Source organism: Scyliorhinus torazame, chromosome 11 (genome assembly GCF_047496885.1).
Source record: "Scyliorhinus torazame isolate Kashiwa2021f chromosome 11, sScyTor2.1, whole genome shotgun sequence".
NCBI lineage: Eukaryota > Metazoa > Chordata > Chondrichthyes > Carcharhiniformes > Scyliorhinidae > Scyliorhinus > Scyliorhinus torazame.
In genome coordinates this window covers 59423159-59439597 of record NC_092717.1, presented here as the reverse complement: position 1 = coordinate 59439597, position 16439 = coordinate 59423159, and the positions used below count along the sequence as shown (strand labels likewise).

Below are 16439 nucleotides of genomic sequence, written 5' to 3'. Positions count from 1 at the left end.
TGTGGTGCCGTGGGATCTTTCATGTCCGCTTGAACATACAGGCAGGGCTTAAGTTTAATGCCTCTGCCAAAAGACAGCATTTCAGACAGTTGGCCATTTTAATGGGCTCTTGCCATGCAGTGGGGTTTGAACTCAGACCTGCGATCTTTTGACATTGAAGCAGGCGTAGTTACCAAAAGCTTCTTACCAGCTAATACAAAGTCAAAGAATGTTTTGTACTTTAGCACTGTCATGATTATGTTGAAACATTGAGTAATGTGTTGTAGGACACTGTGGTTAAGCATATTCCTGTTAAGTATGAAGCTGCAAGTTTATTTAAAATTTATTGCAGTCACCTTAATTTTTTTAATGTAAAGTAAATATTTAATATGTGTAAGTAAGTGTAAAAAGGTTTTCCATGAAAATAATGTTCCAGTGCAGAAACTGGTCATTCAGCTGTCAGGCTGACCTATATTTTCCTTGCCTGACCTATCTTGGCTTGTCTTCTAAAGTGATAAGTAATAAATTGTATTGGGTCAAATATTAATGGTAAAGCTAATGCTTCCTAACCACTGTTGTAAGCACATATTTCCACCCCTTAAATATGACTTCCCTTTGTTATTATCTTAAAAATGTTTTGCCACTGAAACTCTTACGGTGAGGGAGTTCAGGGACTAGTACAATGGGGCACAGTATCAGGGTAAACCACTCTGCCACCGTGCCCACTCATTGTGAGTTCCGTTTTATCATTATGGTGGGTAAAGAAGTTTCTTCTGTATTCACTGCTGTCTTGGTGACTGTTTTATATTGATGGCCTTTAGTTTTGCTTCACATGGGGAAGTTTTGCTCTTCCTCACAAGGCAACACGGTGGCGCAGTGGTTTGCACTGCTGCTTCACAGCACCAGGGATCCGGGTTCAATTATGGCCCAGGGTGACTGTATGTGTGAAGTTTGTACTTTTTCCCTGTGTCTGCATGGGTTTCCTCCTAAAGTCCAAAGATGTGCAGGTTAGGTGAATTGGCCATGCTAAATTGTTTCCAGGGATGTGCAGGTTCAGTGGGGTTACAAGGATAGGGCAGAGGAGTCCGGTTAGGGTGCTCTTTCCGAGGGTCAGTAAAGACTCAATAGGCTGAATGGCCTCCTGCACTGTAGGGATTCTATGATAAATTTTACAATTAAATATATTTTATAACTTTAAAGACTTCTATTAGGTCACCCCTCAGCCTTTGCTTTTCAACAGAATGAACCAGCCAGTTAATTCTTTCATGATGGGTATAGCCCTGTAGATCTGTTATCCACTCTCTCCAGTGCTTCTATTGTAGCAACCAAAACTGTACATATTATTTCCAGTATGGTCTCAGCAAGCTTCATTGTATGTTTAACATTATTTTTCTACTTTTCATTTTTATCCGTCTGGAAAGAAATGCAAGTGCCTACTTCCAAATTCAAACTCTGTACTCATTTCCATGTCCTTTCATGGCTTTGTTCTTCCTACTTTACCTTTGCAGCCTCTTCTCACCCAACATGTTCCCATAATTTTATAATCACGCTCCTGAAATCTTTGTGTCTTCCATGCTTCAATACCTTCCACAAAATCTCTTCCTTTGACCATTCCTTCATGAACCTTCCCTTAATCTTTCCCTCTGTCTCTGCTTGGTATTGTTACGACAGCCCCACAGACCCCGAACTCGCAACATAAATGAATTGACCAATAATTGCTGTATTTTCCTGAGATCTTTAACCCTTGACTGCTCCAATGAGTTACAGGCACCGGATTTATAAGTGAGACATTAACAAACTTTATTTAGAACAAGAGTAAAAGATGAACATATAATGGAACAATGATCTACTAGTCTAACTATTCCCCAAAACCTGTCCTACCCTCCACCCATACACACACAAGACAGACGCACAATGAAGGGGATAGGAAAGGTTAAAAAATACAGGGATTAAGAGATATGAGAGATTTGAGGATCTTCGCAGCTCAGTTTGAGATCCCTCTTGGTGGTAATCTCTTCAAACTACGAGGTGATGCAAACTATCGGTGAGTTCGGAACTTTTGAGGACTACCGTCCATTAGAACTCCCAGACTATAGGTCTTCCTCTGGGGAATCACCTTCACACAGGAGAGTTCGGTCTTTGCAGTCTGTCATGCGATCACCAGATGGACACTCAGTCTCCCTGAGATATGACTGTAGTTTTCTACCTCCGAGTTTACAGCAGATTTTGCATTTGCTCTGCTGTTCAACTGTTTCCCTGGTCTCTGTGCAGAGATTCTGGCTGTATCGTGAAGAGAGTTCTCAGGCTGGGCTTTTCCCAGCCATTCAGACAGAGGATCAAACTGTTACGGACCTGGTTGGAGAACCTGCTTGAACCTTTCAAACCAGTAGTTCCCTCAGAGATCTGGCTACTGCCTGCAGTCTTTTAAATAGGAGTGCTTTCCACAGGTCTGGCTGGGAGTGCCTTAAATCGCTTGGCAGAGAGAGAGCTGAGAGAAAGTGCCTTGAAGCTGCTACAGGCTTGGATTTTTCACAGAACTGACAAAATAGGGCTTAGTTCTCTTGTTCCAGAAGTTTCTGAAAAGCTCCACCAATTCCAAACGAGAATCGATATAATCATAATCTTTATTATTGTCACAAGTAGGCTTACATTAACACATTAGGTATAAAGCCTGATTTTCAAACAAGTTGATAGGCTGCTTGCCACGTCTAGTAACATGACGTCACGGGCTATGCCACAGAGCATACTGAATCCAAGGGGGGGGTGGATTGCGGTTCAGTTCAAAACCAAAAGGTCTGTGATTTTAAAACCAGCCAGCAGGACATGCATTAAATTAAAAACACGAAACAGATGAGGATTTTGGCAAGTTCCTTTCAGTATCCAGTTTTATCTGTCAGGTGCTTTTGTATTTTTTATCAGCATATCAAAAAATAAGAGTTGTTAACAATTTCTTCAGTATTGCTCAATCTTTTTGCTTGAAAATCTATGCAGATTGAAAATCCCTTATCCGAAATGATTGTGGCTGAGTTGTTGCTCTTATTAGCCTTAGTTCTATTAGCTCTGAATATGTCACCTTTGCTCACGAGTCGCCAGGTATCTTTCTGATACCGCCACGTGTTTCAAGCTCGAGTTATGATTAATAAGACAGCACACCGCTTAGTAAGATTGAAATCAACGGTCATTTATTATGTACAGCAATAAATACTTACACAATAATTCTACTTTCAAATCGAAACCTACCGCTACTGGCCAATACTTAACTTTAGGAAGGGCCCACCAGGTCAGGGAAACGAATGCCTTATCGAATTGGGTCTGGGCTGCGGGATTCAAAAGGCTGATACGGGTCGATTGCTAGGAGTCTCTATCGGGTAGTGATCGCTGGAGTCAAACTTACGGTTTCTGATCGATGGTGGTTGCGAGCAGGAGAAGAAGGGAGAGAGAAGGGTCGATCTGAACTTGACCCCCATTTTTATAGGGGCCAGGGGCTTCCCGTCTCTCGGGGCGGACCTTGACCCTGAGTCCCAAGTGATTGGACGTGTTCCCAATCACTGGGTTCGATATGCTCCAATAATGGGGCGATTCCTCGATCGGGGGGTGGTCGTTCATCTGTCTTTGTTTCGGCCACTGCTGGCGCCGAGAGGTCTGGCCCGGCATTCAATTGCTAATATGTTGCAATTGTTCCCGGGGATAGCCGATTAAACTGCAGATGTCTGGGTTGATGTGCTGCTAATGGTCGCAGGTATCGATCTGGGCCGACTTCCCCAGAGCCGAATACGCTATTCTGTCTGCAGCTGTCCGTTTGTGCCCTGTTGGCCGCTTTTCCCATCAGCCTTTTGGGTTAGCCATTTTATATCGGGTTTTGGCCAAATTAATCGGGAATCAGCCATTTTAGGTGGCTACAGAGTGTATCAAATTTCAGAATTTTTCAGATTTTGGAATGTATTGCGCTTGTGCGGCTTGCATTGGGAACTGCACATGTGCGGCCTGCATTGGGAACTGAGCATGTGCGGCGTGCATTGGGAACTCCGCACGTGCAGCGTGCATTGGCAACTGCGCATCACCTTGTGGGATTTCCTATTTTTGTCCTTAGAATTTCAGAGAAAATGACAAAGTTTGGACTTGTTTGGCTTAGAATGAGTAAGGATCCATCTTGGCCAATATATTTTGAATAAAATGATTTTTTCAAACCTGTCACATTCAATGAAAATATTTTTTGCCCCCAAGACTTGTTATGGCGAAGGTTTCTTTTTGTAATTTGAAGTATTTATTCCTCTTATTGTTTTGATTTTGTGTTGATTCTGAAGGCCCACATCCGCCATTTGATAAGTTCTCTATCTAGTTGTCTTCTCAACTTGTATGAACCTAGATACTGACTTGATAGATAATTTGATTTCGGGCAGCCCTGTTCTCATCTGATGTCCATATCATGCACTTAATACAGGAACATTAAATAGTCTTTAGGTGCAAGAAATTGATCTGGGTTTTTCTTCTAATCCGAAAAGCACTAACTAATTGTAACATCACATTTGGTCTTTCGGTTAAAATCAACTGACTTAACATGGACACAGTTTGGATCACCAACTTTGAGACTATGGATTTTTGCGAAACTGAGCCCTAAATATAGCTGAATTTCTATTGGTATTTTCAAATTGTTTTGAAGAGCAACTCCAAACACATTTAAACATTCAGATAACCACAACTTAAAAAGCATAGAATGCTATGGGCGAAAGGAAAAAAAAATCTGTCTCTGTGAATGAAGTTCATGCCCCCGGTAGAAACATGATTGTGCTATCTGAGGAGCTGATGAGGTTGCTGAGGGACGTTTAACTTTCCATACTTGGAGTTCTATAGATAGAACTGAGAGCATAATAATCAGCTGCTCGGTTCAATGTAATGCCCCACAAGATGTGCCCTTTCAGAATCATGACCGGTGCAACCGACAGTTGTGCTAGTTTCTGTGTAAAAGTAGCCCTGGGTCAACTCTCGGGCAAATGAGAGATATGAGAAGCTGAATGCTGGCAGCAGTAGATGTAAGATCATTTATTACTGTCTTTGTCCATTCAAACAACCTGATGTGAAGGCGAGCGTGCACAATTTCATTGTTTTTAGCTTTGTTGGTATCACTCTTGAGCCTGAGTCACGAGGTTATTGATTAGGTTACATTCTAGAGCCTGAGCAAAAAAAAAAATCAAGGCTGACACTTGAGTGCAGTACTGAGGGCGTGCTGTACTGTCAGAGGTACAGTCTAGCAGATGAGATATTAAACTGAAACCCTTTCTTCCTGCTGAGTGGATGTAAAATAAGTGCGGAAAAGTTGTCTCTGGTGTCCTGGCAGCACTGTAGCAGATTATCTGGCATTGTCACACATTGGGCCCGGTTCTCCCAAAAAATATCTAAGTTCATTTGTGGTGGGTTTTTCAGGGAGTTTCCCGCCGGACTGCAGGCGAGTTCCCCACCGCTATTCAATGACATTTAGTCACTCTTTTGGGCCCTGGGGAGTTTCTCACCAATGCCTCGATCTCTAAGTGAGCATGTGGATCCCCCCCTCCCCCACCCATGGGCAATGTTACCCCCCACACACGTGGACACTACCCCACATCCCCCAAGTGGGGCCACCCTGCTATGGGATCCCTGGGGGTCCCCCCTCTTCAAGCCCCCCAAATCCCCTTACAGCACCCCCTCCCTTCCAGAACCCCTACCCATCACCCCACCCCCCCCCAACTTCCCAGAGGCCCCTACTTACCTGCCATGCACTCACTCACCCTTCAAGAACCCCCACCACCTTTATTTTATGGGCATGGCCCCCCTGGCCCTTGGCAGTGCCACCTTGGCACTCAGGCACCCTTGCACTGCTATCCTGGCACCCAGGCAGTGCTCCTGATGGCTGGCTAGTGCCATTTGTGCATCTTTGCAGTGCCAGGGTGGCAAATTTCCCATTTGCTTTCTCGCCCATCTTATCTACCTAGCCAGCCACCTTCAGGGATCTTTGGACATGTACATTGAGATTCCTCTTATCTATCAGTGCTCTACCATTGCCTATTTATTCCTTTGCATGTTTACCTTTTCCAAATGCATTATCTTACACCTTTCTGGATTGAACTGCCATTTTCTCCCCACTTGACTAATCCTTTGTTATCTTCCTGTGGTCTTTGTTATCTTTCTATAGTCTACAGATTTCTTTTTCATTATCAACCCCACAGCCAATTTTTGTATCATCTATAAACTTTTTAATCATACCCTCTACATTCAAGTCTAAATTATTGAGACATACCTCAAAAAGCAAAGGACCTATTATTGAGTCCTGCAGAACCCCACCCAAACCCCACTGCTTGACAAATCTACTGGAATTCTTCGAGGATGTAACTAGTAGAGTTGATGAGGGGAGCCAATGGATGTGGTATATTTGACTTTCAGAAGACATTTGACAAAGCATAATAGATTAGTGCGTAAAATTAAAGCGTATGGGATTTGGGGTAGTATATTGGGATGGTCAAAAAACTGTCTGACAGACAGGAAACAAAGAGTAGGAATTAACGTTCTCTTTAAAATATATATTTTTATTGGCATTTTCCAATTTTAACAATTTAACATATAAAGCACATTATATTTACAAGGTATGATGGTTTTTATGTACAAATTTTACACACAACCCTTCTGTTGGCCACCCCACCCCATCTCCCCCATTGATCGTTGGGCTCCTTGCTGGCACACCCTTTCGCCCTGGGTGTCGTACTGCCGTACTTCACTCTTAGGCGGTTCCCGTTGTTATCTCTGTGGGTTCGTTGGAGGGGGTGAGGGGGGTCCTCTTCTTCTCCCTCCCCTTCTCCCTCCCCCCTCCTCCCTCCCCTCCTCCCTCCCCTCCTCCCTCCCCTCCTCCCTCCCCTCCTCCCTCCCCTCTTCCCTCCCCTCTTCCCTCCCCTCTTCCCTCCCCTCTTCCCTCCCCTCTTCCCTCCCCTCTTCCCTCCCCTCTTCCCTCCCCTCTTCCCTCCCCTCTTCCCTCCCCTCTTCTCTCCCCTCTTCCCTCCCCTCTTCCCTCCCCTCTTCCCTCCCCTCTTCCCTCCCCTCTTCCCTCCCCTCTTCCCTCCCCTCTTCCCTCCCCTCTTCCCTCCCCTCTTCCCTCCCCTCTTCCCTCCCCTCTTCCCTCCCCTCTTCCCTCCCCTCTTCCCTCCCCTCTTCCCTCCCCTCTTCCCTCCCCTCTTCCCTCCCCTCTTCCCTCCCCTCTTCCCTCCCCTCTTCCCTCCCCTCTTCCCTCCCCTCTTCCCTCCCCTCTTCCCTCCCCTCTTCCCTCCCCTCTTCCCTCCCCTCTTCCCTCCCCTCTTCCCTCCCCTCTTCCCTCCCCTCTTCCCTCCCCTCTTCCCTCCCCTCTTCCCTCCCCTCTTCCCTCCCCTCTTCCCTCCCCTCTTCCCTCCCCTCTTCCCTCTTCCCTCTTCCCTCTTCCCTCTTCCCTCTTCCCTCTTCCCTCTTCCCTCTTCCCTCTTCCCTCTTCCCTCTTCCCTCCCTCCCCTCCCTCTTCCCTCCCTCCCCTCCCTCTTCCCTCCCTCCCCTCCCTCTTCCCTCCCTCCCCTCCCTCTTCCCTCCCTCCCCTCCCTCTTCCCTCCCTCCCCTCCCTCTTCCCTCCCTCCCCCCTCCCTCCCCTCCCTCTTCCCTCCCTCCCCTCCCTCTTCCCTCCCTCCCCTCCCTCTTCCCTCCCTCCCCTCCCTCTTCCCTCCCTTCCCTCTTCCCTCTTCCCTCTTCCCTCTTCCCTCTGCCCTCTGCCCTCTCCCCTCTCCCCTCTTGCCCTCTTGCCCTCTCCCCCTCTCCCCCGCTCCCCCTCTCCCCCTCTCCCCCTCTCCCCCTCTCCCCCTCTCCCCCTCTCCCCCTCTCCCCCTCTCCCCCTCTCCCCCTCTCCCCCTCTCCCCCTCTCCCCCTCTCCCCCTCTCCCCCTCTCCCCCTCTCCCCCTCTCCCCCTCTTCCCCTCTTCCCCTCTTCCCCTCTTCCCTCCTCCCTCTTTTTCCCAGGTCTCTCTCTGCTACTCCCCTGGGTTCCTTCCTTGCCTCCCCCCCCCGAACTCCTCTCTGTTTTGTGTGCTGCTGTCTGCTCTTGGTCCCCCCCTTCTTCCTAATCACTATTGGCTTCGAACAGGTCTTGGTACAGGCTTATGAATAGCCCCCACACTTTGTGGAAGCCCTTGTCCGACCCTCGGATGGTGTATTTTATCTTCTCCAGGTGTAGAAATTCCAACCGGTCTGCCAGCCAGTCTGCAGCTATGGGTGGTGCTGCTGGTCGCCAGCCAAGCAGGATTAACGGGTCTTTTTCAAATAGGCAGGCAATGACTAGTGGGGTATCGCAGGGATTCACAACATATATTAATGATTTATTTGAGGGAACAAATGTAATATTTCCAAATTTGCAGGTGACACCAAGTTGTGTGGGAGGGTGAGCTTTGAGGAGGATGTAGAGATCCTTCAGTGATTTGGACAAGTTGAGAAGAGTGGGCAAATGAATGGCAGATGCAGTTTAATCTAGAGAAATGTGAGGATATCCACTTTGGTAGGTCGTAAAACGAGAAGGCAGACTATTATAATTCTAACAGGATTGGATAGGGTAGATGCAGGATGGAATTTCCCGATGGTGGGTGTGTCCAGAACTAGGGGTCACAGACTGAGGATACAGGGTAGACCATTTAGGCCAGAGATGAGGAGAAATTTCTTCACCCAGATAGTGGTTGGCTTGTGGAATTCGTTACCACAGGAAGTAGTTGAGGCCAGAATATTGCGTGTTTTCAGGAGGCAGTTAGATATAGCGCTGAGGGTGAAAGGGATCAAAGGACATGGGAGAGGAAAACGGGATTAGGCTATTGAGTTGGATGATGAGCCATGATCATAACGAATGGCGGAGCATGCTCGAAGGGCCAAATGGCCTCCTTCTATTTTCTATGTTGCGATGAAATGGCCTTCCTGTCATGAACCATTGACCTTGGTTTTTTGCCTTGGAGCCAATTTTGGGTCCAACTTACCATTTTGCCTTCAATTCCATGGGCTTTTACTTTTGTGACTATGCGGAACCTTAGCGAATGCGTTGCTAAAATCTATACAGACTATATAAAATGTACTGTCCTCATAAATCTGTCTGTTCCTTCCTCAAAAAATTCAATCAAGTTAGTCAGTTTGCAACCTTTGCTGTCCATCTTTGATCAATCTTTGTCTCTCCAAATGAAGTTTTATTCTAACACTTAGAATTTACCACTTGAGTTTTTAATTCCTTGATCTATCCGTTTCTCCCTTTTTAAACAATAGTATAATGTTAACTTATCATCCAGTGAAGATTGGAAATAATATTTCTTCTCTTCCTTACCGTAACAACCTAGGATGCATTTCATTTGGACCTGAACATTTATCTGCTTTCAAAGATGCTAAACCCCTCAATCGGTCTTCTCCTGGGACTACTAATTTTATCTAATATTTCACAGTCTTCACACTTGATGCAATGTCTGTATCATCCCCCTCTTTTGTGAAAAGAATACCAAATATTTATTAAAAACCAGAACCGTGTCCTCTGTCTCCACACTCAGGTCACACTTTTGGTCCCTAATGGGGGAAATTTAGTTACCCCCTTGCTCTTTATGTATTTTCTTAAAACTTGAGTTTTCCTTAATTTTAATGTCTTTTCATTCTCTGCCTTCGCTTTCCTAATTTTCTTTTTTTTTTCCACCTTTACACTTTTTTATGGTCCTTTAAGTTCCGTCCAGTGTTGAGCTTTTGGTATCTGTCATCAGAGTCTCTTTATTTATCCTCACCTTTTAAGGCCCTTGACATCCAGGGAGCTTTGGATTTGTAAGTCCCATCCGTTTTCCTTCCGGGACATAACTTGTTCTAAACCTTCAGTTACCTTCTGAATGCTGCTGCTGCTGATTCCAACAAAGGCAAAAGGTAGGGGGACCAAAAGCAAGACTCCTCAGTCGACGAGGCAGATAGAAAATATGATGAAATGAGGGTGCGTGATGAACGTCATTGACAACAAGGAATTTGAGAGGGGAAATGAAGAGTAGCACCGAGAGAATATGAGAATAGGCTGGCAGCCAACATAAAAGGGAACCCAAAAATCATCTGGCATGTAACTCCACAGTCTTATTTACTATATCCCGTGTATTCACAAGCATGCACATGAACCCTGATTTAGATGTCATTACATCCTCCCTTACTCCGATTCTACCTATCAATTTACTATTCTCTAGACTAGTGCTTCCTGCCCCTCCCAGTATTTTGTGCACCCTGTCATTCCTCACGAAAATTTTCTCTTGGTTCCCAAAACCCTGCTGAGCTAGTTTAAAGCCCTATCAAAAGAATTAGCAAAACACCCTGCAAGCAACTCAGTCCTGGCTCTGTTCAGATACAACCTGTTTAGCTCGAACAAGTGCCATCTTCCCAAAGTCAGTCCCAGTGGCCCAGAAGTCTCAAGCCCCCCTCCTGCACCATTTTTTCCAGCCGTGCATTCATCTGCCTAATCCTACTATTTCTGTATTCACTTGCACCTGACACTGGGAGTAATCCGGAGATTACTATATTTGAGGTCCTGCTTGCTAATGTTCTGCCCAGCCTCTTAAATTCTGACTGCAGGATCCCATCCCCCTTCTGACCCAAGTCATTGATATCAATGTGGACCATGACTTCTGGCTGTTCACCCTCCCCCAGAAGAATGTCCTGCAGCCACTCTGTAAAAGCCTTGATCGTGACACAAGGGAGGCAACCTACAATCCTGAAGTCACATCAGGACGGCATGGTGGCACAGTGGTTAGCACTGCTGCCTCACAGTGCCAGGGACCCGGGTTCAATTCTGGCCTCAGGTGACTGTGTGGAGTTTGCACATTCTTCCCGTGTCTGCGTGGGTTTCCTCCAGGTTCTCCGGTTTCCTCCCACAGTCAAAAGGATGTGGAGGTTAGGTGGATTGGCCACGGTAAATTGCCCCTTAAGTGTCCAGGGATGTGCTGATTAGGGTAAGGGGTTACTGGGATAAGGCGAGGAAGTGGGTTTGGGTGGAATGCTCTTTCAGAGGATTTGTGCAGACTCGATGGGCCAAATGGCCTCCTTATGCACTGTCTGAATTCTATGATCTACGGCCACAGAAACACCCACCTAGTCCCCTAACAAATACCCATTGCTATTGCTGTTCCCTTCTTCTTCCTCCCCTCCTGTACAGCCGAGCCACTTGTGGTGCCACAAACCTGGCTCTGACTGCATTGCTCTGAGAAATCAGCGCTCCCACCTGCTTTCAAAATGGAAAACCGAGTTCTGTGCGGGACACTAGGGCCTCCTGCACTACTAGCCTACTTCTCTTGGACTGCCTGGTGGTCACCCATTCCCCCTCTGCCTCCAGGCCCTTAAGCTGCACTGTGACCTCTCTGAGTGTGCTATCCACAAAGCTCTCGGCCTCACGGATACACAACAGTAACTCCTCCTTTGGTTCGAGCTTTGAAACCCAGATTTCAAGTTTCTGCAACTGACAGCACTTCTTTCACATATGGTTGTCTTGGACATCGATAGTGTCTATGACGTCACGCACAGTCCAAAGCACACATTCCACTCGGCTGAGCTGCACTGCCATGTCTGACCTCTATTTCGTTAACTTTGTTCTACTTTTGGATTACTTGTATCACCCTATTTTATTGGCCCAAACTTCCTCTTGTTCCAGATGTTGGTTTTCACACACTGCACCTTACCCTGAGCACTTACCGACCAATCAATTTACTACTTTCCTGTAGTAATTTCCTGACGTCATGGTTGCTTTTTATTCCCACCGCTGGCTCATAGCAACTGAAATACTCACCAAATAACTCACTACTTCACCTGCAACAGGATAAAACCATCCCTGAGGCCGAGAAAGCAAAGAAGTACCTTCCTTCCCTATGCACTGGATTCCCACTTTGAACCAACTATACTCATTTGGTCACTCTTTCACTTAGGATGAAGTCTCCCCTCAATGGACTGGAGGGGTTTGTGTTAATTGGGAGAGATGCAGCATGGACTAATCCAATCAGTGGCTGGTTTAGCTCAGTGGGCTAGACAGCTGGTTTGTGATGCAGAACAAGGCCAGCAGCGCGGGTTCAATTCCCGTGTAGATGAGAATTCGGAATTCTCCCTCTGTACCCGATCAGGCGCCGGACTATGGCGACGAGGGGCTTTTCACAGTAACTTCATTGCAGTGTTAATATAAGCCTACTTGTGACAACTGTTGCCAATTCGCCCCGGAGACGCCAATAATGTTCTTTTTAACTGGACACTGATATGACAGTTATTAATGATGATATTGCTTTTCAGAGTCGGCAGGTATCAAATGATACCACCACAAGGTTTCACCGGATATCGATCAAAGACCAAACAACCAGTTAGTTAGTTCAAGTTCAATGATAGTTTATTTAGACACAAGAATTACTTCGACATGCAATATAAAACACTACAAGTAAATTACACCTAACATTACAACAACCTGTACTTAAATTCAGGCACCCGGCTTTATGCAGAGGAACAAGGCCTTTGTTCGGATCTTGCGTGGCTGGGTCTGGAGAAGTGACTTAGTTTCTGCTGGGCTCATCCATCTGGTAGCGATCGTTGGTCTTGAACTTGTCTTCTGGTCGTGATGCTGCACTTGGTTTTAGGAGTAGGTCGGGGCCAAGAGAGACCGAGCGCCGGGGCCAAGAGAGACTGAACACATGGCAGTGCCTCTCTTTATCCTTCTGGGGTTTTGTGCTCTTTTGAGCGGTCCTTAGGTTTGGACCCAATAATTTGGCAGATTTTGATTACTACCTTCGATTTTGGCCAATAAAGGGGCGGGTGCCTTGATGGCAGGGAGTATCCTGAGCGGTCATTGACCGTGGCTTTTTGGGCTCCCTGAGCAAGGGAGTGGCGCCGATGAGTCTGTTTCTGTATCTGTTACCTGAGTTACAGGTCTTTTGTTCTGGGGAAATGGGCCATTAGAATGAAAAGTAGCTGGGGGTTTCAATAGCGTCTAGTTATCTGAGTTGCCAATATACATAAGCTCTGAGCGTCTGAGTCCTGGGTTGACCATATTTCCCATGGTCCTTTGCAGGTGGCCACATTTCCCGGGATCCTTAGTAAGTGGCCATCCCAGATGGCTACACAACAAAGGATCTTTATCTTTAATTGATTTTTTGATGAAGTAACGAGATGGTTGATGAGGGTAATGCCAATTGATGAGGGTGTTGTCAATATGGACTTTAAGAAACGTTTGACAAGCTACCACACAGAAAGCTGCTTCACAAAGTTGAAAGTCAAGGAATTTGAGGGTCAGCGTCAGCTTGGATAAAAAATTGGCTTGTCATGTTACATGGTTATTTTTCAGCCTGGAGGATGGTAGATGGTTATGTTCTCCCACATGTGACCACAGGTTTGTTTGGTAAATATAAATGACTTGGATATTAGAGAACAGCAACATTTCAGTATTCGTCTGTGATCCCAGGTCTGGTGGTGTAGCAAACTATGGGGATGATACAAATGACTGCAACAAGGGGCGGGATTCTACCCTACCCGGTGGGGCGAGGGGTTCCGGCATAATGGAGTGGCGGGAACCACTCCGGCGTCGGGCCGCCCCAAAGGTGCGGAAGTCTCCGCAACTTTAGGGGTCAAGCCCTCACCTTGAGGGGCTAGACCCGCACCGGAGTCAACTCTTAAATGCCCTCAGCTGATGGGCAACTGGGGATGGGAAATAAACTCTGGCCCTGCCAGCCTTGTCCAAATCCCATGAATGAATTTTTTAAGAGTAGATTGGTAGGACATACTCAGAGATTAGTTCATAATGTGTATGTATAGATACAAACGTGACCGTTTAAAAGCAGGGAGGTTAAACTCAAATTTCTGCTTGAGCCACCTATGGTGTTAGATCCACTTCTGGCACTGCATATTGGCATTCACAAGGTGTTGAGCAGATTTAACACAGTAGCTCCAGGGGAGAGGAATTTTGGCTCCAAGGTAAGATTGGAGAAGCTGGGGTTGTTCTCCTTTAGGAAAGGAGATTGAGGGGAAATTTGATGTACAAGGGCACGGTAGCACAGTGGTTAACGCTGTTGCTTCACAGCACCAGGGACCCGGGTTCAATTCCTGGCTGGGGTCACTCTGTGTGGAGTCTGCATATCCTCCCCGTGTCTGAGTGGGTTTCCTCCAGGTGCTCCGGTTTCGTCTCATAAGTCCCGAAAGACGTGAATTGGACATTCTGAATTCTCCCTCACTGTACCCGAACAGGCACCGGAGTGGCAACTAGGGGACTTTCACAGTAACATCTTTGCAGTGTTAATGTAAGCCTACTTGTGACACTAATAGAGATTATTCATTTATGACCAGGCTAGATATTCTAGACAAAGAAAGCTCTTCCTGTTAGGTAGTTTGTATGGAGCGTTTCATGTCAATGAATGTATTTTAAGGGTGAAGTAAGGGTTGCGTAGATTTACAGATTTGGGCAAGAACGTTTACTCTTAATTGCCTCCATTGCCAACACCCTTGTAGGCAGTGAGTTCTGGGTCATTACTAAATAGTTTCAAAAGAAAATTGAATAGACACTGGAGGGAAATAAACTTGTAGGGCTTGTTGCTAATTTGTGTGTATCTCTTAATTTGGCTCTGTTTAATTACGTTTGCTCAAGAGTCGCCAGGTATCTTTCGACACCGCCACAAAGTTCAGAACCGAATACTGATCAATGACTCGATACACCAGTTAGTAAGTTCAAAAGCAATGCTCATTTATTTACACACAGTCAAATCTACTCATGCATAAACTCTGCAAACTAAACTACCACTATTACTAAAGCCTATACTTAGCTTCGTGTGCCCACTCAGTCAGAGGAACAATGGTCGTTGCTCGGTTCTGAGGCTGCTGGGTTGAGCTGTTTACAGGGTAGCAACTAGGAGCGTCTATCTCGTAGCGTGCATTGACTTGGAACTTACTTGGTCTGGTGTAGCTGCTCGGCTGGTCTCTCTCTTTTCTGAAAGCCAAAGCCAAAGAAGAAAGATTCTCTCTTTGGTGAGTGCTTATGTACTCAAAAGGGTTTTGCACTCTTTTGGGTGGGCCTTGAACTTGGCCTCAATTATTTGGGCCTTTCCCAATCGTTCGTATCGATCTTCCTCCAATAGAGGGCTGGTTCCCTGATTGCTGGGGGGGGGAAAACATAGCTTGTTGTTCAAATCTGGAATATCGGGAGCTGGATTCTCCGCCGGCGGGATGCTCCATTTTGCCGGCAGCCCAGGGGTTTCCCAATGGCGTGGGGCTGCCCCACAATGGGAAACCCCATTGACCGGCCGACGTAATGGAGCATCCCGCTGGCGGACTGAAATAGAAATGTGGAGCGGAGAATCCAGCCCCTTGTCTGTGGAGACATAAACTGTGGCTTTCAACTGGGGATTGTTTCATACTTGAAGAGAGAAATTTCCAGTGCTAAGGGGACGGAGAAGGGGATTGGGATCAGCTCTTGAAGAGATTGGCATATACACGGCAGGCTGAATGCTCTCCTTGTGTGATTCTATGAAGCCAAGAAGCAAGTTGTTTTCTGGGGAGTAAATGAACCAAAAATATTGATCATATTATGCGTTAATTTGTAACAGTTAGACACATTCTGTCCAGAAATATGTTTCACACCAGTTTCTATGCTCGCATGTCATTGGGTATGCATAGAACCTGAAACAGCTAGAACCTGAAACAGCTACTGTGACTTTATATCAGCAAGAACTTTGTGTTTTGTACAGATTCTGAATATTTTCTGCTGGATTCCAGCCACTCTGAAGAAATATACAATTCATTCCAGTACAAATTTATTTTTGAACATTCTTTATGGATGCAGATGATTAATTTCCCAATGAGCCCTGTTTTAAAAATAAAAAGCATGAGCATATTTGAGGGTATCTTTGTCTTATCAACTTACATTCAAATAATGTTGAAATATGCTGCTAGTTCAAATAACTAGGATTGTTCATTGGGGTTTGTGGTACATGTGCATGGAAATTAATAATTGTTTCCATTTGTGCTGCATTCAGTTGATATTAATTTACGTTAATGATGGAAAGGGATAAGTATACACCGCAGGGCAAGAGTTATAGCTGGGGGAAGGGCAATTATGATGCCATTAGACGTGACTTGGGGGGGGAATAAGGTGGAGAAGTAGGCTGCAAGTGTTGGGCACATTGGATAAGTGGAGCTTGTTCAAGGATCAGCTACTGCGTGTTCTTGATAAGTATGTACCGGTCAGGCAGGGAGGAAGGCGTCGAGCGAGGGAACCGTGGTTTACCAAAGAAGTGGAATCTCTTGTTAAGAGGAAGAAGGAGGCCTATATGAAGATGAGGTGTGAAGTTTCAGTTGGGGCGATGGATAGTTACAAGGTAGCGAGGAAGGATCTAAAGAGAGAGCTAAGACGAGCAAGGAGGGGACATGAGAAGTATTTGGCAGGTAGGATCAAGGAAAACCCAAAAGCTTTCTATAGGTATG

The 16439-nt window shown here is 46.0% G+C and overlaps 1 protein-coding gene across 34 annotated transcripts in view; it reads left to right on the top strand.

Annotated features, from left to right (window-relative positions):
* The window catches only part of lrrfip2 (leucine rich repeat (in FLII) interacting protein 2), a 299977-nt gene that overhangs the window by 32375 nt on the left and 251163 nt on the right, over nucleotides 1–16439 (top strand). The window contains exon 1 of one of the 34 annotated variants that reach the window (XM_072467337.1): nucleotides 1876–2023. The exons of the other annotated variants lie outside the window; for them this stretch is intronic. The gene's annotated coding sequence lies outside the window, so the exon portion shown is untranslated. Of the gene's footprint in view, nucleotides 1–1875; nucleotides 2024–16439 lie in introns of those variants that run through there. 34 annotated transcript variants of the gene reach the window in all.